The sequence below is a fragment of the Poromitra crassiceps genome (assembly GCF_964638095.1).
Source record: "Poromitra crassiceps genome assembly, chromosome: 19".
In the NCBI taxonomy this organism is placed as follows: Eukaryota; Metazoa; Chordata; class Actinopteri; order Beryciformes; family Melamphaidae; genus Poromitra; species Poromitra crassiceps.
Window position 1 is genome coordinate 6,134,695 of NC_139646.1, and position 23,146 is coordinate 6,157,840.

Below are 23,146 nucleotides of genomic sequence, written 5' to 3' on the forward strand. Positions count from 1 at the left end.
ACTGTGGCTATTTGACATTCAGATGCATTGTACAGGACACAAGAACGGACAAGAATGCAAATTGTGAAATACGGAGAGTATAAGTAGACACTGGTCCACATCCACCTGACGACCGATATGATCAGGGAACAAGAAAGGACATTTGGAGGAAATGTGTCCTGATTGTTGTTCATTTTTAAAATGAAAAGAAGAACAATGCCAAAACCTGGGAAAACTTGAAGTGCATTATCTTGGAATTAACATTATCTCCGATGGGGCAAATCACCCACCATCTTGCTGCCCACCTACAAGAGATATACAGTAAGTCAGCATGCAGCAGCATGTGAAAAGTCCCATGCGCAGGCTGGGGCTCAGGATCAGAATATCCTCTCCCAGCCTCTCGTCATTCCCCTCTTAGAAGATGATGTCGATGACCCCAAAGTGTTCTTCAGCGCAGTTGGCAGGCGGCCCCACAGTTTGCTGGCATCTTCTGATCTGACAAATCCCACAGTCCCACAGTGCAGAGCCAAACATTGATGGTGGCTTCCCGGTTGTCTCGCGCACTTGCTCCCTCCATCCCTGTGCTTGCAGTCTCCGACTCATCCTCCTCCCTCTTTCTTTCTTCTCCGTCTGTTACTTTCTTCCCCTCTCGCTCGTCGGTTACTGCCTTCCCCCCTCGCTGTTGTTTCAGAAGCCTGGATGGGAGTGGTGGCAGAGTTCTGCAACAGATGTTCTTTGCTGGAGGTTAGCCAGGTTGTGCTTGGGGGCCAGTGCATCAGCCTCTCTCTCTCTCTCTCTCTCTCTCTCTCTCTCTCTGAGTCAGTGTTCCAAGCTTATACTTTTGATCCCAAAGGTGTGTGTGTGTTTTGTTTTTTATCACAAAGGCATTATCTTCCTTCCTCGTGGTTTCTGCTCCTCAGTCTGCACTATGTCCTTGCCTTTTGCCTACATCTTCCTCCTCATCCCTTATTACAGCTTACCTTGCTTTCTTTACAAATGTCCAGGCTCATGCAAAGTGGTAGCACCGCAGTGTCGCCTCACAGCAAGAAGGCCCCGGGTTCGATTCCCACCTGCGGACGCTGTGGGTGCTGAGGGTGTGTCCCCATCTCCATGTCCTCAGTGCCTACTGGTGCCTCCTGGTGGGCTGGTGGGCTCGTCTAAAGGGCCTTTCTGTGTGGAGTTTGCATGTTCTCCCCGTGCTCCCCTGGGGTTTCCTCCAGATAGGAACAGCCCGCAAAAAAACCATGCAAGAAATGTTATCTTACTCTGAGCCCCTCAGTCTCTAAAATCCACAAACGTGTGTTTGCATTATGCGCGAGTGTATGCATGTCTGATGGAGTCAACATAACAGCATTGCGGAGTGACTATTTGAACAGGGAAAGGCTGTCAAATGATATCACCGCAATGTGTGCCCCCCACCCCGTCTCCATATGTCCAGAGACTCAAGACAGAAGATAACTAACTGCATAAGTATGCAGCAGGTGTAATGAGATTTTGTCTAATAAAAGTATTCTAACGGGGGATCTGAATACCGATGTGTTAAAACCAGACAAATGTAAAGCGTATGTACATTTCGGTCAAATGTTTGGTCTCTCTCACAACTGGTCAATAAACCAAGGGTCAATGTGAAAGATCAATAAAGCCAGGAGTCAAGAAAGTTGTCTCAGATAACAGCATCAGCCAAACATACATCTTTGCAAGGAGAAGATTTCCATTTGCATAGAGACTGGCTCCTGATCTGGAAACAAGCAGCTTTTCCAAAGAGCCACATTGCGGTGATATCGTTTGACAGCCTTTCCCTGTTCAAATAGTCCCTCCGCAATGCTGTTATGTTGACTCCATCAGACATGCATACACTCGCGCATAATGTAAACACACGTTTGTGGATTTTACAGAATAATAGAAAACATTATATACATTATATAATGTCTTAGACTGTTTTCAATAATGAAGACTACTTCACTAGTCAATGATTGTTTATCCATCCCATTCACTAATCCATGGTTCCTTTCCATTCATCTCTCTCTCCCCTGCAGCAACGCCCTCAGGTTACATCAGCCATTCATAAATATGCACGCCCTCTTTATCCCTGTCCAATCAATGTCTCCCACGCTTTCCCTCTCTTCGGCTGTTGCCAATCACCTAAATGAAGTTCTATTTAAGACTCTTGCAAGTTGTAACTCACCCTGTTTGTTCACCCATATAGCTGCTGTTCCTGCGTTGCTGCTGCTTCGCCCCTCCTCCTCCCCTGAACACCACCAATGTCATGACTCCAGTAGAACTCCCTATGGGGGTTCTCTATCCTATAAATCACTGACGTCCTCCTCTTGTCTCAGAGGAGCGTCATCATTCCATGGAGTCATTCGCCAAATCTAAGTGTTGTTTTATCATTAAAGTTTATCGTACTTTCCTTCTAGTCTCTCATGATTGAAATACAGGAGGAGCATTTTTTGTCAATCACAACACCACATGGCCAATCAGCAGTATATTAGCAGTAGTTTTATCACTGTACCAGGTTTTGGAAAATTGGCAGGGTGGTTATGTTTAAACTGGAAATGAGCTTTTTAGGGACCCATGCTGTTTGATTGGGACAATAATGGTGGGTTTGCCTTTTCTTCTTCTCACACCGTTTGAAGATGGAGGTCACCTTAAAAAGGCGTGAACATGTGAAATGTTGATGCTGATGGGAAGTCGTTAAATCCTGGCGCCTGGACTCCCCATATGAATTGCAAAGTATATTGAAGTTGACATGGGCACTCCATCACAATTACAGTTCCTAGACCTCGAGGAGAAAACCCTGTACCTCTACATGTGTGATTTTGACTTCAAACATGTTTTTACACCAGTGTGACCGGTGAACTTCTGTGTTGTGTTTGTGATTGAATGAAGGACCCAGACAACTGGAGTATCTTTGTCATGCGTGTATTTTTTTTTTTTTTTTTTTTACCTTTATTTATACAGGGAGAGTCCCTTGAGAGCAAGCTCTCATTTACAAGGGAGCCCAAGGGAGTATTGACTGACAAGACAGAAAAATAAACAAAATAAATCTCCACTCTCCATGTCTCCCCACCACAATCCTCTCCCAACAGGAAACAGATTAAAGAGGAGTCACCACATTGACTCATTGATTGACGGTATGACGTTAAACAATTGTGAAAACGTATCAATATGTGTGAAACAACACTTCTACAACGGCATGAGTGAATACTGGATTCTGATTGGCTAGCAACAGTGGTAAATACGCCAACAATCTACAGTTCGGCTCCAACCGCAGTATCACTCCGCTCCCTGATGCTGACTCCGTTCCCTGTGCTGACTCCGCCCACTGTTAGCCTGTCAGTCTGCAAATCTTCAACAAGGAAATGGCCGATCTGTAACAAGGAAATGTCCGATTTCGTAGTAACGTTTGATTTACTGGGTGGATTGAGTTTTGAGCAGTGGTTAGATGAAGATGAAGGTGAAGTGAACAAAGAACGACATGGTGAAATTGGGGAGAGAGAACTGGCTGAGCTTGAGTTGTCACGAGTTCGGACTAGCGGGAGGTCGGACTAGCGGGAGGTCGGACTAGCGCCCGGACCCCGAACCTGGGACTGTCAAACAAACAAACGCCCTCTGCCGTCACCAGATATCAACACACCACCACCAAAACGGGCTGCTTTAGATAACTGTTTAAATAACTGTACTTTTAGAGGCAATGTATCAATAACTGTGAATCCCGTTAAGGAATAGGTTAGTTGTTTTTTGGCTCAAAGGCAACTAAATGTTTAGTGCAATCATTGATCTTGTGTATGGAACTATATTCTGTGGCGGAAGGATAAATGTATTCTGAAACCAGTAATGATTATAAATAAATGAATTGGATGTTACAATTGTGTATTTTTTATATTATTTGGTAGCTGTTGTAGAAAACAAATTTAACACTAGGTCGGGGGTTGTGGGCACATTTACCACTGGTACAGGGTTTATAGCACTCGGCTTCGCCTCGTGCCACAACCCTGTACCAGTGGTAAATGTGCCCACAACCCCCTTCCTCTCGTGTTAAATTTGTTAAATTAAACATACCTGACAAGACAGAAAAATAATACAAAATAAACCTCCACTCTCCACGTCTCCCCACCACAATCCTGCACAAATTAAACCAAAGGAAAATGCGGAAGTTCAGCCGTCAGATTTCACTCGTCAAAATACACTTATACAAGGATCGATACACTGAAATCTACCATGTAACAGACGCATCCACACATCATAAAGGTGAGACTAACAAAAATATAAATGAAACTTATCAGAGATTATAGGATGGAATGTGATATATTATAGAGCAAAAATATCACCCACCTCTCCCAACAGGAAACAGATTAAAGAGGAAGAGGTGGGGCATAACCAGGAAATTAAAGAGGCACTGGGAAGGAGGAATTCCATTACTAGCCAGCAGGGGTGGGGTTGGAAGCAGAAAGAAACTGCCAGGTATATACATTAAAATAACAAATAACAGAGATAGACAATATATTTAGTGTAATTATATATGCCATAACAATTTTGTTACACCAACACAATCACATGTTATTTGTGTGACATACAGTCAAACTACTATGAACAGACACTTGACTGCACATAGGCTAGCTGTAATCGTTTGGGGTTCCAAATTTGATACAGGTTAGGCTACAGTACCTCAAAAGTGGAGATGTGTTGGGTTATAGCCACTTACATCATGCAACTCTATCCATCTGCAAAATAAATCTGTATCGTGCATTTGATTTAGAAAGGCATGCAACAAGCAGAATCCCTCACAAATTGTTTTCCAACTTGCAGGACGAATTCACAACTTTGGGTGAGATCACGTTTACAACGCAACACTAATAATTTGCACATTCCCAGATTGTCAGTTCGCTCAACAGCTGGACCTGGACTGCTTCTGTGCTCCTATATGCCAGGAACCTGCTGGTAGATTTCAGCTGAGCATTCGATGCAATCATACCAGAGCTGCATAGCGTAATAGTGTGTCAACCCTAACTGCATAGTAATACATCAACACCAAGTCAAAGCATGCACCCAGACAGCCAAGATTATCTCTAATGTCACACCGCTCCTTTGACAATTGATAGGAGACTAACTTTTGGACTATTATCTACTATAAAATCCATGTTTTCTGAAAAATTATTCTCCTCCTGGGTATTATTCTCTTTGGTATTTATGTTGGTTTGTTCTCCGAGCCCTATGTTATCACAGCTTTTCGTTGAGGTGATATCACATATTTAGACATTGGCCGAATTGTTCCTGGTTGTGAATGTTCTGCCATGCGGACCTTACTGTGCTTGAGCTTCTAGGAGCAACATATTACAGGTGAGAATCAGGGGTTAACGGGCAGAAGTTGGGCTGATATCTCACCCCTGTTTCATGAGTAAAGGAAAGCTCTCTTGATAAGCTTTAGATTTCCCATGCAGTCAGGCCACTTTGTCAATTTGCTGACTCCATATGCTAACTTGCCCTTTCACACCGTTCTTTGATGTTCCTGTGATAATCCTGGTCTCTCTGAGGTCTCGGCAACAATGACTTTTAATGGAGTTTGCAGTATTCAGATCCTGTTGAAACAGAACACGTGAGAGGAGGAAATACATCTTCCTAATACTTTTTGTTTGTTTTTTTAGTGTATTTTGCCTTTGTTAGACAGTAATCTGAGGGAGGGCCACCGCTCGACCCAGCCAAGTCTCGGCCAAGGTGCTGGAAAAATAACTAGAGTTACAAATATAAAAGGAATTTCCGCACACTTGAATCTGTACAGATTTCAAATTTATTATGATAAGCTTTCGGTCGACAAGACCTTCATCAGAGCAGCCTTTGTTAGACAGGAAAGACCGGAGAGAGAGAGAGAAGGAGGGTGGGATGACATGCAAGAAACATTCTGGGCTGGATTTGAACCCAGGATGTTACTGTAGATGGTATGAACCCAGGATTGTTACTGTAGAAGGATTGTATGTGCCTCACACCACTGAGCCACAGGACCAAGCACAAAATCATCATTTTTAAGGTGAAGAAATCAAATCCACTTCTTTCATTTTTCAGTTAATTGCAATGAGGTAATTTCACACCTCAATGGGTTTCTGCAGTCATTCCCCTCATGTTTTGCTGTTGGTAAGATAAATTGTTATTTAATGTAATCCTATATTAGAATAATTAGCGCTCAATGCACAGCCTTTGATGTTAGGCGGGAACGCAATAATGACTGCGAGAAGGAAAGTAAATCATAGATTGCAGTAAAATGGAAAATTAACAAATTCAAACTGTAAACAGTGGCTTTATGTGTGTGGAATTATAAAGAGGCGGTTTGGACTGATTTGGCTCTCATTCAAATCAATTTCCTAAAGCTTTTCCTAGCTGGCAACATATGCCTGTAGTTTTGCCATCTCTGGTTTCTTTATTTAGAAATAAAAGCCCTTACTGTATGATTGATTGATTGATTTTCTTTATTTAAGTGTCATGCTTCGAATGAAGCCCAGCCCACATGGGCTTACAGGACACTTTTACTGTTCATCATTTAAACAAACAATGATCAAAACATAAAACCAACAGAAAACACCCAAAATACATACAGTAAAGCTGTACAGCATGAAAACCACCACCTGAACCTACTTAAAGAGCTTACTGTATGCCCTTACTGTATGTCAGGATAAATTAGATCCATTGTTGATCCACTTATAGACAATATTTTGAGAATGTTGGCCCAGATGCACGAGTTTAACTTGTAGCATAATAATTGACTGTTCTCTGACATCTTAGCGCTTTGAGCGAAGGCATTAATTGAGAAAACTGGAGACCAGTGTATACTGTAAGAATGTAACACCTTTGCGTAGAAAGGAGACAGTTGAGGTAGTTCGGGCATCTGGTAAAGATGCCACCTGGTCACCTCCTGGAGGTGTTCCAGGCACGTCCAGCTGGGAGGAGACCACGGGGCAGACCAAGGGCTACACCTCAGTATCCCCTCACTCAGAGCTGGCTAATGTTGCCTGGGAAAGGGAAGTTTCGGGTCCCCTGCTGGAACTGCTACCGCCTACGACCCGACCCCGGATAAGCGGTTGAAGATGGATGGATGGATGGATGGAACATGTCCAAGCAACACTGATTAGCAAATCCATCTTAATTGTTCCAGATGTGTCAAGTTAACTGCAATGCCCCGCCGGAAAGCAGGAAATAGACTATTTTTTGGCAAAAGCAATGAAATCGTTTTCAAATCAATAAAATTGTTGTTGTTATATTGTGTGTCAGATAGATATATTTCTGATGCAGATATATTTACTAGGCAGTCATGTAATAAGAGGGATAATATGATGATGAGATGATGATGATGAGATATACTTTATTGTCCCGAGGGAAATTTGTCTTGGGCAAAGTGCAATAGTTCACATAAGCGTTTTTAAAACAGATACAGACGACACATAATAGCAGCATTTGTACATTCAGTTGAAGCAACAGTCAACTCACACTGTAGGTATAGCTGACCTTGAGTCAGCTTAACCATAGTAGGAAGCAATTAATAAATTAGAAATAGATACAAGTAAAAGGCATATTCATGAGTACTAATCACAGGTCACACCAAGTAACAATACAATAGTACATCGTCCGGAGTATAAAGTGCACAATCACCAGTATGGTAATAAAAGTATCACAATTAAGAGCAATGCAAATAGTCAATGACCATCATAAAAGTCTAACTCCACTAAGTACTATGAACAATGTGACGATTGTTCAGTAGACCTATAGAAGTGGGAAGAAAAGAAAACTTAAACCTGTTGCTCTTGCAACGAATCGCCCTGTAGCGTCTGCCTGAAGGTAGCAGCTCGTACTCTGAAGTCAGAATGTGTGAAGGATCAGACAGCACCCTATTTGCCAGGCCACTGCTTTCTCAAAAATTGCCTGAAGAGAAGGTGAGTCTTTTCTACCAATTACCTTCATGGCAGTTTTTTCCATTTTTACTATTTCGGATTTGAGCTGGACAGAGAGTGTCCCGAACCAGGCAGCCATGCCATATCTGATAATGCTACCTAGCACTGCATCATAGAAAGTGGACATAACTTTCTTGCTCACACCAAAGAGCCTGAGTCTGCGCAATATACAGTATACAGCAATATACAGCGAGCTGGTCATTATCGGAAAATAGATTAGATTAAATTAGATTAGATTAACTTTATTAATCCTCAAAGGGGAAATTGGGTTGGAAATGGGATAAACGCCCTTCAGGCTGACTCAGGCACCTCTGCTACACGTCGGTGCCTGATCACCGTTTCAGGGTGTTTATTTTCCAATAATGACCATCTTGCTGTACATTATGCCTTACGTATGATTCTGCTCCACGTCTGGGCTGCTGCAGTTGGTTGCACCAGCTGTGCGTAAGTTGAAACGTAACCTAGTTTCAGCGTAAAGTCTCACTAAGTCCGAGTTTACGCACTACTAAAAATATTTGGGTTGCACCAGGTAAAATAGTTACAACGTAGGCATAAGTTAGAACTTAAATTTTACACCTACGTCTTACTAGGTGTAAAGTCCTCCGTAAAGTAGGTAATTGGCACAGCTGGCAATATTGGCACCATGGCGCAGCATTGTTTTGTGTCGGTAATGTGTTCTCCGTGATAAATTACACCCTTTGATATGTATGACTCACGCTTTTGTTTTCCACAAGCTGCGTCACTGCATACAAATTAAAATAACTCGCAGATAAACAACAGTGTAAGGGTCAGAAATGCATGGCTCAGAAATGCACGGCTTCACTCCCACTCGGGCTATCGGGCTGGCCCTTTAGCTCGAGTGGTTAAGGTGTTGCGCAGTGCATGGTGCTGAGCCAGGCTTCCCAGGTTCGTAGCCGCTCGGACGTTACATTGGTGGCAGCGGTGGGATACGAGCGAGGCTCAGAAATGCACGGCTTCACTCCCACTTGGGCTATCGGGCTGGCCCTTTAGCTCGAGTGGCCAGGTTCGTATCCGCTCGGACGTTACAACAGTAGCCTTATATGAACCGTAAATGACGTAGGCTAATGTAAACGAACGCACTAATTTGCGATGGGCAACATGTCCCGACTGTTTTCATTCCACTTAATTCTTTTCATTCCACTTAATTAAACAATGGTAAATAAACACCGTTTCCACCGTGCTTTTCACTGATTGGTCACAGATACTGTACACATCATTTTCTGCGACACTATTTTGGCTAGTGTGAGGTTTAAGGACTACTAGTTAAGATGTACCTTACGTCTCCATAGTGCAACTAAACAAAGACACAACTTTAGTGTCAAACTAACTAGTTTGAACGTTCTACTATGAATCACCTCATTCAATGGAAAGGAATTGCTTCAAAATGTCCCCATTCTATGGGGTGGAGTTGTACAATCTACAACCCAGTTTCCCGGGGGTTGTAGAGATTACTTGCAAAACCCCATTTAATGGATATGATTCTCCATTGGCTCTTCTCTCGACCACCATGCCCACCCCTGCAGGCATGCTTGGACCCCTGTGTCCTTAGGTTTAGGCATGGGGGATGGGAGAGGTTAGGGTTAGGGGTGGGAGAGGTTAGGTTTAGGCATGGGGGTGGGAGCGGTTAGCTTTAGGGTTAGGGGTGGGAGAGGTTAGGTTTAGGCATGGGGGGTGGGAGAGGTTAGGTTTAGGCATGGGGGGTGGGAGAGGTTAGGTTTAGGGTTAGGGGTGGGAGAGGTTAGGTTTAGGCATGGGGGGTGGGAGAGGTTAGGTTTAGGGTTAGGGGTGGGAGAGGTTAGGTTTAGGCATGGGGGGTGGGAGAGGTTAGGTTTAGGCATGGGGGGTGAGAGAGGTTAGGGGTGGGAGAGGTTAGGGTTAGGGGGTGGGAGAGGTTAGGGTCTGGGTTAGGATTAGGCATGGGGCATGGGAGAGGCTTGGAGGGGTCTCCGGAGACGACCCCCGAGGGTCTCGAACCCTCCGTTCGGCCCGCAGACCCCCCGAAGCGACCCCAGGACCTCCACAGGGTCCTGGGGCCCACCCAGGCCTCGGAGACCCCAGGTTTATCCATTAAATGGGCTTTTTCTGGTAAACTGTGCAAGCTGTCCATTGAATGGGGTTTTGCAAGTAATCTCTACAACCCAGAGAAACTGGGTTGTAGAGATTGTACAACTCCACCCCATAGAATGGGGACATTTTGAAGCAATTCCTTTCCATTGAATGAAGTGATTCATAGTAGATCGGGTGGGTGCAACAGGCTGCTGCTGGCCACTAGTGATATGACACACACACACACTGTGACACACACATGCACGCACGCACGCACACACCGCACACACTCACGCACACACACACGCACGCACACACACACGCACACACACACACACACACACACACACACACACACACACACACACACACACACACACACACACACACAAACATGTTCACAGAGATAAACCAGTGACTTTGATGAATTGTACGACTTTTAGAGTCAGCAGATATCCTTTGCTGTAACTGAGTGGTAATTTCTTTCTGTAAGTAAAACCAACCCCACAAGGACTCAGGGTGATTTTGGATACACTATATCAGTGGTTCTCAAACTTTTTTGGCTTCAGTAAGTACCCCCTTTCTGAACCCAAGTACCCCCTTTATCCAACTACAACATTTTGCTTAGAAAACTGCAAGAGAAAACTATGTGATGCAATGAATTAATGATAACCACCTTTTGAAGGATATAACCGTACAAAAGCCTGTCCGTGTCCGCGCGCATGACATCAGAGACACGGACTCACGCAGGCAGTAGACTGATCGTGCATTCTTTTATAACTGGGAACTGCTAATCTTACGACTTCAAAGGTCATGAGCTGGGACGGTGACGTCACCAGAGCTGGTATTTCCCATTCCAAACTGGTAGGAGCCTCAGCAGCCCCGACCTCAAAAAACCAAGATGGCTGCGCCGCGCAACAACAGTAGTTATGTAAGGGATAATGTATACTGAGCCGGTGATTACTGTGGAAATAATGACCGACAGGTGAATGATTTAGCCCGACGCGCAGCGGAGGGCTTAATATTCACCTGAAGGTCATTATTTCCAGTAATCACCGGCTCAGTATACATTATCCCGCTTAGAACACGGCCTACAACTAAATCATTCAATAATCTGACAAAAATAATTATTCAAATAGATTTTTTAATAGCGTTTTCAACACAAAGCGGTTTCATTCGTAATTGGCACACAAGACACCACAGCTGCAACTGGTTGGCCTAATTAGTAGCGTCTGCGGACAAAATGCTCTTACCAACTGATTAATCCAGGTGTGGCAGAGCAGCGGTCGGTTGTCGAGAAATAATGACCGGTGAATATTGTTGATTGACCAATCAGAATCGAGTATTCGAGAGAGCCGTGTTCTAAAATCGTAGTAATGTTGTTTAGCACTTCTGTTTTGTTTGTGTCTCATCACTAAATCAGCTGTACACACAGCACTGCCTAACTTCTATCTGTGTGGACATGTTGCTGCAGTGTTTGTATGCTCAAAATGCCGTGAAATGCCATGTTATCAACTGTTATTGCTAACAATGGCTAGCCTGGCTAGCGACTGTCTGACCAATGAACAGCAGTGTTGGGCAAGTTACTTTCAAAATGTAATATACTACATATTACTAGTTACTTTCATTTGAAAGTAATAAGTTACTTTACAATATTACTTTCTGTGTAGAGTAACTCGTTACTTATTACACTACTTTTGCATTACTTTTACCAAAACAACAGCAGCAGTAGAATGACATCGCCGCCCCGGAACCATCCCGAAAAATAATTTCAACCACCTTGAAGTCAGTGTAAACAATCCAAAATTCTAAATGTTATTCTTTTCCTTTGTTATTGTCATCTATAGTGGTTATTTGCATAAAAACACATAGTTTGATTAGGAAATGATTGTATCTTTTTAAATATGTGCTTTAATTTAATACAATGTAACTAAATTTGTAACTTGAGTTACTTGACAAAGTAACTGGTATAATATTACTGAAATCCTATAAGTAATAAGTTATATTACTGAGTTACTGCTAAAAGTAATATATTACATGTAATATGTTACTTTTGTAATGAGTTACCCCCAACACTGATGAACAGTGAACTTCCCAGTTCAAGTTTTCTGCAAATGGAACACTAACAAAACGGATGTGACGTCATTTAGCCTCCACATCCCAGTTATTTTGCGATAAAGGAACACACAGTTTCCAGCAAGCAGCCTCCAAGCGAACTTACCATGGGTTTATCATCCTGTTTGTTGTGTGTGTGTTCATGAGACGATGTAAGTCCTTTTACCAGTTGGTTTCTTGATTAGAATGTCAGGAATGTGTCTTTTCTTTGTCTTGTTGGAGATATTTACCGTGTATTTCTGTATTAGGCCAGGCTTATGTTGGCAACATGGTGTTTTGCTTAATTGGCTCCTTAATTGATTGCAGCTGTTCATGTCCATCTGTGGTTAACACCTTGTTACTTTGAGTTTGTGCCTTTTGTGTAAATATAACAGAGCTTTCCACTTTAATTTCATCATGTTTATGGGGGTTAAGATTGTAATTATGTTTTCATGTTCAACTGCATCACTGCATGCATAGCTATGGATAAGTGCTGTCTTACTGTATACTGTGTGGGCTATATCCAGAATATATGGCTGTCTATATGTTACGGCTATTTGGTAGGCTAATTCTACAAATTGGGCAATGATAGGATGATTATTGTTACTTTATTAGACTGCTGGATGATTATATAATTGTGTAATACGAGGAAGTGTAAGTTAGACAATGTGAATCTTTTGGACTAATTTGTAATACGGTATTTGTGTCTTTGTTTCAGACCACACCCATACAAATACCTGTAACCTGCCAAATGTAATAAACCCGTGATCCTCTCCGATTCTCTTGCCGAAATCATTTCCATAGAGTCTGTTACCTAAAGGTGACCAGATTTCTGAAATGAAAATCGGGGACATTTCCAATTCCGCAATCAATATATCATTAAAATATCCAATGTTATAATCTATGAAATACAAAAAATGGACAATCCCAAATTCAGCCTAAGTTTGGAGCGTTATTTAGCCCCCTTACTGACAAGCTAGAACGACATGGTTGTGGCCAGGGGATGCCTTAGGTCTCGTTTCATATGATATCAGTATATTCACTCTAGCTTTAACAATGAGCCTGCTACAGCCTCTGAAAAACAATAATCTCAGCCGCAGATGAGGAGTAGAAAATCGGGGACATTTTTGGGGACAGCTCCTCCAGCCGGGGACAGGTCACCAAGAAGGTCACCAATTTTTTACTGCTCAATGTTGGAAAGACCAAAGAGCTAGTTATTGATTTTGGGAGGAAGAAGGCGGAAGTCTCCCCTGTCATTATTAAAGGGCAGGAAGTAGAAATAGTTCAGTCCTACGACCTACAAGTATCTCGGTGTCCACCTGGACAGTATGCTGGACTGGAAGAAGAACACAGATTCTGTGTTCAAGAAGGCCCAGTCTGGACTTTTCCACTTGAGGAAGCTTAGATCGTTTGACATCAGCAGGTCACTTCTTCATGTGTTCTACCAAGGTATCCTAGCTAGTGTCCCCTTTTATGCTGTGCTCTGCTGGGGGGGGCAGCATCACTGTCATGGACAGAAATAGGATCAACAAAATGATTAAAAAGGCTGGCTCAGTGATCGGCCTTCCCCCTGATTCCTTGGACATCACTATAGCCAAGAGAACAAGGAGAAAACTGAACTCTATTCTTTCTTTTGAAGGCCATCCTTTGTATAATCTATTTGATGCTCTGCGGAGCTCGTTTAGTGATCGGCTTCTGATGCCTCTGTGCTCTACTGAGCCATTTAGAAGGTCCTTTGTTCCTGCTGCTGTAGAATTCTTTAATGACCCCCCGCTAGCTCTGCATTGTGAGGCTCTCTTTTTGTTGTGTTATGTAACTGGTATTGTGCTGTATGTTACTGTTTCCTGTTTGTGTATCTGTATTCACTCTGGTGGCAAACCATGTTTCCCCTCGGGGATTAAGAATAAACACCATACCACCAAGAACGGGAACTGTCCCTGACAATCGGGGACGTCTGGTCACCTTACTTTCCCCCAAACCATATCCGTTACCGAGGCCCCTATACCTCACAATAACATTATAAGATGAGAAATGGAGTGAAAGTTATAATTAGTGCCTCCTGAGCAGATTTATTTTAATGTTTCATTTGTTTTCAAGATTTATTCTTACATTTTTCCACCCCCCCCCCTCTCCACACGTCCCTCTCTAGTACCCCCTGTAGTACCTCCACATACCCCTAGGGGTACCCCAGTTTGTGAACCACTGCACTAGATTATCAGGCTGCTATGAGGCCTTCAAATCTAGTCTGGGACTCCGGGCCGGTATTATGTTTAAGGTCTGTGCATCGATATGCATGTGTCCAAATTGCATGAAATGCGGCACTGCACTCTGTCGGGTTCCCAGCAGCGCACTCCCCAGTTTGAAGTTGATTGGATGAATGCTTCTCAAGATAAACCGTTTTTTGTGTTGCCAGTAGGTGGGGCTATGCCAAATTGCACAAAATTCGGAACTGCACTCTGTCGGGCTCCCGGCAGCGCACTCCCCAAGTTTGAAGTCGATCAGACGAACAGTCCGTGAGGTAAACCACTTTTTGTGTTGCCAGTAGGTGGCACTATACCGAATCACTGCACTCCATCAGGTGCCCCTAAGGGCGCTCCCCAATTTTGAAGTGTGTGTGTGCGGGGAGGAGGTGGCGCGGTATCGTGCAGCCCAATGTCACTCTCGTGACACAAAACGTGACTCGCAGACACACACTGGCCGCCCGGCCGTGCGCCTAGGCAATTGTATTATAGCTTATCAGGACAAATGAGACCACTTAAAAACGTTTGTTTGTTTGTTTGTTTGTTTGTTTGTTCATTCGCACAAAGAATATAGCAAGAAATAATACAACATGCAACCATAAAGATTGTGCACTTAAGGAAAGAAACCCTCAAATCCAGATGGTCTTAGTATAAAAAAAAAAAGGTGAACACAATATACAATAACAACGATAAAAAGAAGAGAAAAACAGACAAATACACACGAAAGCTGGGATTGATTTTCTTGGTAAATAATGGAATCTGTAGTTCCATAATATGCTGCACCACTCTCTTGTCTCTCAAAATTGATTTTCAGCTTTAACCAGACATAATGTATTATGTTTCTTCAAAGCCTTATAGGCTGCCAATCGAACACACCGGTCATGGCAATCTGGCAATCCATCGGTTACATTTTTTTCTTTTTTTTTTAAACCTCTCATTTCAATACCCGAATAACCTGGAATTCAACAGTGAGGCTTTCAGCCGTGCCCCTTTATGGTCATTTTACCAACCGCTACATCCGGTTGTCCCTGTGTTTAGTTATCGAAAATCTGTCTTGAGATATTACAATCATGGCATCATTATAAATAATATAATAACTGTGGCTTGGAGGAGGAGGGGGAAGGCACGTAGCCAGAGCTTGGCACACTGGTGGACTAGTAGTCTCGCTGGCCAGCCTCGCCTCCCTACCGTGAGATGAGTCTGGCGGGCAGGTCTCCATTGTGGGATTGCGATGGGCGGCGCTTGGCAGCAGTGCCCTTGGAAAATAGTTTCGAAAAATCCAACTTGCCATTTTCAGCATGTAGCAACGAGCTAGCGTGTAGGTTTCTGCCGTTTGCTTGCTAGCTAGTTAGCGTTGTTGTTTTCACTGAGGCAGCAGGGTACTATTTACAGCGACACACAGGGAGGAGGGAGCGGAAGCCGCTCTGATTGACATGGTCGGAGCCAATGACAGAGCTTGTAATAAGCGGGGAGCGGACATCCGGGAGCGTCGCTCCAATGGGGAGCAGCTGTAGAGCAGGGGAGGGCTTATCCCAGTTGCCTGTTTCCGTGCAGCCAGACGACTCTCACGGAAGGGAGAGGAGGCTGGCCCGCGAGACTAGTGGACTAACAGTTACTTGGTTGAACTTGAAGAAGCCAGTCGGGCCAGTCAGGTTTAAGGTTAGCATTTGAGGTTCCGGGTAGTCATCGCTTTTAGCCTGTTTGCTTTTGAAGAATTCAGATTTTTTTTCTTGTCCATCTGCCTTCATTTTTGCGTGTAATCAGCCTATGCCGACTGTTTTCTGAACAAACTCTCGCAACGTATGGCAACGTATGACATCCTTGACCTTGATGAGAGAATGAGAGGGAGAGAGAGAGAGAGAGAGAGAAAGAGAGAGAGAGAAAGAGAGGGAGAGAGCACAGTGCACCTTCCGAAAAACAAAATCCATTGATCCCCTCCAACTCTCAGACCTGCTTTCCAATGCTCTCACTCAGGGACCTGCCCCCACCACCTCACCTGATGATCTCACCAATAACATCAACAACACATTAGCCGCCTCCCTCTACTGGCCCCGTCTCAAAATAACAACCGTTTCCTTCAATACCTCTGCGCCCTGGTTCACACCTGAGCTCCGCACACTGGCAGACTGGCCACCAACTGGAACGACTCACAAACAAAACATCACTCACTGTCCACCCCAAAGCTTACAAACTCCACCTCCTCTCCCCCTACAAAGATGCCCTCACCACCCGCCGCCAAGTCCACATACTTCTCCATCATCAATGACTCAGGCCTCGATCCCAAAACCCTTTTCCACAGCCTCCTCAAGCCCCATAGAGACGCCTTGTCTGCCTCCACGACCAAACAATGAAATCCTTCCTTCAATTTTGCGCCGACAAAATCACCACTATCGATCAGTCTGACCGAGCAGCCCCTACCCCGGCTGCTCTCCTCTCCATCCCTCTTGACCTCCCTACCCCCTTCCCCCCCATCACCGTCTCTCCCGGTTCACTCCTCTTGTCCCCTCCACCATCTCACCAACCTCTTCAACGCCTCACTGTCGCATGGCACTGTCCCCTCTGCTTTCAAAACTTTCTGCGGTCACTCCAAATCCTCAAGAAACCCGATCTCCATCCATCCTGCCTTAACCACTACCGCCAATCTCCAACCTCCCCTTCCTCTCAGAAACCTTGGAACGTCTTGTAGCAAGTTTTGAACCTTACAAATGTTCAACTCTATTATATAAACACCCTTCACCATCTGCGATCTTTGGTGTTTGAGTAGGCCCTCCTGGTGAGCGTGCAATGTTTGAAGTGCAGTGGGCTAACACTGTGACAGGGCCATGGGAGGCACATTTTAGTATTGATGAGCTGAACCTTAGGATAGTTAAGTCTGTCTTTTGTGGATTTAGTTTTTGGTCATTAATTTTCATTCTGTTTCATTTTCTCTCAAACACAGACACACATGCACACTCACGTCCATCTCTGTTCTGCTGAAGTTGCAGGCATTTTAATAATGTATCTATCAGATAGGGTTTTTCATATTTCTTTGATTCAGTTGTATCTGTGGTGCAACTCCGTGATGCTCAAAGAATGGCATATAAAAGATTGCTTCTGGCCTTGGACTAGTGTTGAGATAGGCAAGGCAGGTTTATTTTGTATAGCACATTTCATACACAGAGAGAATTCAAAGTGCTTTATGAAAAAAGAAAAGAGCATAGAGAAATAAAAAGATTAAGAAAAAAAGTATTACAAAGAAAAAAGAAAAAAGAAGATATATAATATAGAGCCTTATTGAAATTGTATTAATTTATTTTACTATTATATTGTAAAATAAATGAAACATTTTGGGTTGTTAACTTGGCCACCTCCTACACACCGCATCACATCTGTCAACTGCTTACTAGGGGTCTGTGTTTGAATTGAATTACTCTCAGAATTCTTTTTACCCTTATAATGCATCATAGCAGAGATAGATAGCATAGCTGGAGAGAGACTGGCAACCAAACACAAAAAGAATGATTGGCATGTTTATCACTTTAATTAGAAAACACCAGAGGAAAATGCATTTTTAATCACACATTGCTTCCAATGCGTAGCCACAGGCGATTGGCCTCCCTAATGTCTTATAACATGATGTTGTGATAGGTCATAATTAATGTTTATGAGGCGTGACTGTGTGGATCGAAGTTGGAGGCACTGGAGGCAGAATGAGTAAAAAAAGTCGATTACATTACAATACAAACCATGTACAAAGCAAAAAATAAACTTCTACCTCCACATATCCAGAATCTGTTTAAAATGAGGGACACCAGCTACAACCTGAGGGGAACACACTATTATTTATTAAACCAAAGATTCGAACAAATTTAAAAAATCACCGGGTATCTGTCAAAGGTGTAAACATCTGGAACACATGTCCTGAAATTATTAAATTATGTAGCACATTAATCACATTTAAAAGACACTATAGAAACTATATAATTTCTCGTTATAGTGTGGAAAATTAAGTTTACTGATTATTATTATTATTATATAATAATATATATAATATAATAATTATATTATCATTATTAGATTATTATTTTTGTGCGTTGTGTGCTTTTCTTCATTTCGTTGTTATGGGAAATTTAAGTTTACTGATGTGATTGATTTCAAATCTTGTGCTTTGCTCTTTTTTATATCTTATTTATTTGTTGTGAGAATCATATAATTGTAAGGTATTAGGGGTAGGTCAGTATAAGCTTTGCTTCTACCTACACCCTTTCGGTTGCGCGCAGGCTGAGAAATCAGTCTTTTACATGTACCGAAATAAACGTATTCATTATAAAAAACAAGGCTAGGTGGAAACCTAGCATATGGCCAGCGCGGAAAAGCATTGTTGAACCTGTTGGCTGTAGCAGGCAGCCAACAGGTTGTTATTAAGGGCTGTCAGCAGTGTTGGGGGTAACTCATTACAAAAGTAACTTATTACATGTAATATATTACTTTTAGCAGTAACTCAGTAATATAACATTACTTATAGGATTTCAGTAATATTATACCAGTTACTTTGTCAAGTAACTCAAGTTACAAATTGAGTTACATTTGATTAAATCAAAGCACATATTTAAAAAAAGATACAATAATTTCCTAATCAAATTGTGTGTTTTTATGCAAATAACCACGACAGATGACAATAACAAAGGAAAAGAATACAATTTAGAATTTTGGATTGTTTACACTGACTTCAAGGCGGTTGAAATAATTTTTTCGGGATGGTTCCGGGGCAGCGATGTCATTCTGCTGCTGCTGTTGTTTCGGTAAAAGTAATGCAAAAGTAGTGTAATAAGTAACGAGTTACTTTACACAGAAAGTAATATTGTAAAGTAACTTATTACTTTCAAATGAAAGTAACTAGTAATATGTAGTATATTACATTTTTTAAGTAACTTGCCCAACACTGGCTGTCAGTGGCAAAAGTATGATGAGCTCTTCTCCTAATGTCTCCTGTGAGTGGGGCTTGAGCAGAGCACACACACGCAGACGCACACACACACACACACACACACACACACACACACACACACACACACACACACACACACACACACACACACACACACACACACACACACACACACAGCCCAACTCAGCCCAGCTGACGACATGTTCCTCTCCCCCATCCAACCCAGGGCTGACACACATACATTTGCATAATGTCCCAAGATGCATTGTGGTTGACAAGGAAGCAACCAAATTAAGCTAAATAAGTGGTAGATAGTAATGATATTTAATTTTACCACACCATGCAATTGTGGAATTTGTCAATGTTGGCCAAAATAAAAAATTAAATTTGGCTATATGAATTAACACCCTAAGTCTAAAGCACATTTTTAAAAGGGGGGTATATAACTAGAACGAGTTGTAAGCATGACTGGGAACTTTGGAGACCGTGTTGTACAAGCTTGTGCGTAATATTTTAAGATCCCTTGGCGTGCAGCAGGCAGATTGGCTCGTAGATCGGCACGCAGATCGACTGGACAACCATGGTCTACGGGCCTGCGCTGGCGCAGCGCTGGCCAAAAATAACGATGTTTTTCAGACTGTGTATATCTGACAGCATGTCATTTCAAATAAAAAAATACATTTGTAACAACATTAAATGTGGTGGTTCACTTCCATGGAAGGGAGCTGCATCCAGGAACAGAGCTGTATGCACACACTCACACATTCACCAGCAGTCAAGCTGATGGATGTTACCACCGAAGGAGGAGTAGGAAAACAGAAGATCAATATGCCAAGAGTGATGACTGATGAACTGACTAGTTGGCAGGACCGGTTTTGAATTCTATTAGAAGTTGGTTCCTCCCACTGTAACCCAACACTCTTCCCCATCCCGAGACCCTTAGACCTGTCAGCCTCTATCTGCCCTGCACCTAATCCAGCCAGTGCTATCAGATGTGGAAAGGTCAAGGAGGAGGGCATTTTCTACGTAGTGTCACACAGATCACCAGAAGCCATTTTTCAGGCTTCAGTGATTATCGGAAATGCAGCACATCCCCGTTCTTCAGCATAAATCTTCACTGTGTGAGACAGAAGAGAAGAAAACACTGTCGTAGAAGAAAATACTTTCTGTGTTGTAGGCCTACATTGTGCACCATAGAGAGCCTTTGTTAGGTGTATCAGATGTTATAATACAATTATAATCTAACCCATCATTTGATAGCCTATTTGTCATCAGACATTACATTTTTAAGTGACTGCAGTGCATCAATGTAATCACTCCATGTATCAGTGCTTGGTCCACACAGGAACACTCGAGCCCAAACTCTGATCTACCAGTTTGACAGACTGAGGAACAAAAGAGTTCCACACAGTCTGTTCAGTCTGTTCAGTTGAGCCTGTGGGACTCTTGTGGGACTGTTTGACAGCAAAAGCTGATATTCTTTCAATAAAATATGAGAGGGGTTGGACTAATAATACCTGCCAGAGAATTTTCTTTTGGTGCACAGCTTGAAAACTTGATTCAAGTGTTTAACCCACAGTCTTTGAGCAGACATGTAGCAGTTTAACCAGTTGAGCTTTAACCTGAACAGAGACTGAGACACCTCTACCATGCATAGATTCCATGCTACGACACTTTGTATTATAGATTGGGAAACAATAATATGATCTGTTTGTTGGCTCCAAATGAGCTTATAGTTTCCTATAAGAAAGTAAATGTAGTAAAGTAAATGTTGTAGTTTGCTACAAATATGTATGTGCACTCCAGGATTTGCAGCATCAACATACAGTAGATCTCTAAACATTTATAGGAGGACATTTCCTCAATCTGTTATGGACAGTAGTCTCGCTGGCGAGCCTCCCCTCCCTTCCGTGAGAGTCGTCTGGCTGCACGGAAACAGGCTACTGGTATAAGCCCTCCTCTGCTCTACAGCTGCTCCCCATTGGAGCGACTGTTTTAGTCGCTGCCGGATGTCCGCTCCCCGCTTATTACAAGCTCTGTCATTGGCTCCGACAATGTCAATCAGAACGGCTTCCGCTCCCTCCTCCCTGTGTGTCGCTGTAAATAGTGCCCTGCCACCTAACAACAACGCAAACTAGCTAGCAAGCTAATGGCAGAAACCTACACGCTAGCTCGTTGCTACACGCTGAAAATGGCAAATTGGATTGTTGAAAACTATTTTCCCAGGGCACTCCCGCTAAGCGCCACCCATCGCAATATACCCTTTTCACGGGGGGCATTTTGTGTCGAAAAGGCAGAATAAACACAGGTGCAAGCAAAACACTAATGAGGGTTTCCAACTTCCAATCATGGAAGATGGAAACCCTCATTAGTGTTTTTCTTGCACCTGTGTTTACCCTGCCTTTTCGACACAAAATGGCCTCCGTGAGAAGGGTCTATTCCACAATGGAGACCTGCGCCGCCAGACTCCTCTAACAGAAGGGAGTGGAGGCTGGCCAGCGAGACTATATGGACAGTAACATGTATGGTGGAGGAGTTTACTGGAACATCAATTTTGTTTTCTTGCGTCTTCTCTAATAAGTATGGAAACAGGTCATCCTAAAGGAAGGCTTTGCCGATTTTCTGCCCGCTTTGTATCATTACAATGTCAGTACTTATGCAGATGGACAGCCTTTACCTTGTCTTCATGTGTTCCTGCAGTTTATTCCAGCACTTCTGGAAGTGAACAGATGTTGCTCGAGGGCGGCTTTGAGGGCCCCTGTTATTGTTTATTTTTTATTTTGTCTGTACATGTGCACATCCATGGAGAATTGCATGGAGAGCCTTAACGAGCCTCAATGACTCATACCAGCTGGCAGGCAGGCCAGAGTTTCTGCAGGCAGACAAACAGATTTTTCTCTGTGTGGAAAACATATAGAGGAGGTAAGCACTCTCCATCTGCTATTATGTTAGCGAGATTATAATGATACAAAGTGGGTTGAAAATCGGCAAAGACTCCCTTTTTAACAAAACTTTTTCACCTATAGCGTAGTAGTGTGTCTAGGCTTTTGTGAAGTCTTATCAGAAACTTGGAACAACATGGACTCTGCAAAATGTCAGCCCGACATCTCTGAACTCGTCTCAGAGCCCGTTTAGCGACCTCCGTCAGGCTAGGTGGAGCCTAGAGCGTTTTATGGAACGCAGCACGGGCGGACCTTTAAAAAGCACTCTGCAGCTGTGGGTCCAGGCAAAGGTCAAGCATGCCCTCGGGCTCGTCATCCAGAACGAGTTGGGAACTACGGTAGTACCGCCCAGGGGACGGTTGTACTGCCCTGGTTTTGGGTCAGGCGAGGCTTGGCCTTGGGCTCTAAACCTAACCCTAACAACACCCACCCAATGCCTAAACCTAAAGACCACCTACCCAATGCTTAAATAAAGACCATCTACCCAATGCATAAACTTAAGTCCCCCCCCCCCACACACCCCCGAGGAGGTAACCGTCCCCTGGGTGATGCGTATTCCCCAACTCGTTCTCGATGATAAGCCCTTGACCTTTGCCTGAACCCACTGGTGCAGAGTGCTGCGTTCCATGAAACACTCTAGGCTCAGCGGAGCGTTACAGAGGTCACCAAAGGCGCTTGACAAAGCAGTTCTGTGAGATGAGTTCAGAGTGAGGACGTGTTGGAAATGTACAAGCTAAGCAGACATGGACAAAAAAAACTGTTGCATGCTATACAGTAGTTTATTTGTATACAGTATTATTTTATATGTGATTGAACTATACTGACTCTATACTGACAAGAATAATATTAATAAGAAAAAATAAGAATAAAGCAATCAGATAGGAATACTTATGCACTACTTGTTATACACAGGGAATTGTAAGAATCCCGTTCGGTTAAACTCGGATCTAATATTCTGAT